Source organism: Tenrec ecaudatus, unplaced genomic scaffold (genome assembly GCF_050624435.1).
Source record: "Tenrec ecaudatus isolate mTenEca1 unplaced genomic scaffold, mTenEca1.hap1 Scaffold_214, whole genome shotgun sequence".
Classification (NCBI taxonomy): Eukaryota; Metazoa; Chordata; class Mammalia; order Afrosoricida; family Tenrecidae; genus Tenrec; species Tenrec ecaudatus.
The window spans coordinates 170,108-171,386 of record NW_027458382.1 but is presented as its reverse complement, the minus strand read 5'-3'; positions in this window follow the sequence as shown (position 1 = coordinate 171,386).

The window sequence follows — 1,279 nt, the reverse complement described above, 5'->3', positions numbered from 1 at the left end:
TTATTGTTCTTAGGGGCTGTCCAGTGCGTTTGGTCATAGAGACTCTATGCACAATATCATGAAACACTGGCCAGTGCTCTGCCGTCCTCACAGTTTTCTTTTGCTTTCGCTCATTGTTGCAGTCACTGTGCTAATCCATCTTATTGGGGAATGCCTCTTGTTTGCTGACATTCTACTCTACGAAGATTTCTTTCTTACTCTAGAGCTGTGGTTCTCAACCTTTCGAATGCCTCGACCTTTTCAAGTGTTCCTCATGTATTCATGATCCCCCAGTAACAAAATTATTTTTATTGCTACTTCATAACTGTAATTTTTAAAATTTTTATGCATCCAGCCACCCCTGGGAAAGGTTCGTTAGACCAACAAAGTGGTCACAACTCACAGGTTGAATACCGCTGCTCTAAACTAAGAGTTGTTTCTCCTGTGATCTAGTTCAGCATATTGTTAGACCCACGGGTCCTGTTCTTATTGTTAGAGGCAATCGAATGGGTTTGGCTCAGAGCAACTCTATTCACCTTATCATGAAACACTGTCCCATTGGCTCCATCCTCACATTTCTTTTTGCTTTCACTCATGGTTGCACTCATTGTGCTAATCCATCTTTTTGGGGATTCCCTGTCATTTGCTGACCTTCTACCGTACCAAGATTTCTTTCTTCCTCTAGAGCAGTGGTTCTCAACCTCCTGAATTCCTCGATCTTTTCACACTGTCCTTCCTGTATTGCTGACCCCCCAAATCATAAAATCATTTTCATTGCAACATCATAGCTGTAATTTTGCCACAGTTTAGAACTCGCCCACCCTTGTGAAAACCTCCTTTGTGCCCCCAAAGTGGTCGCAACCCTCAGGTTCAGAACTGCTGCTCTAAACGAAGAGGAGTTTTTCTTAAAATATAGTTAGGCACATTGTTAGATGCAGAAGTCTGTTGTTATTATTTTTAGGTGCCCTGGGGTGGGTTTCAGTCTATATCCACTCTGTGAACAATATAATGAAATGTTGCACCAGCTTGTGCCATCTTTGCAGTGGTTCTTTGCTTGTGCTCATTGTTGCAGCCACTGTGCTAATCAATCCTGTGAGGCCTTGCTCTCTTTTGCTGCCCCTTTACTGTACTTGTGTCTTCCTCTAATATTGTGGTTCTCAACCTTCCTGTTTCCACAACCCTTCCATACACTTCCCAATGTGTAGCGGTGGTCCCCAGAACATAAATTTGTTTCTATTGCCACTTTATAACTGTAATTTTGCTAAGGTTATGAATCCGGCCACCCCAGTGAAAGGGTCGT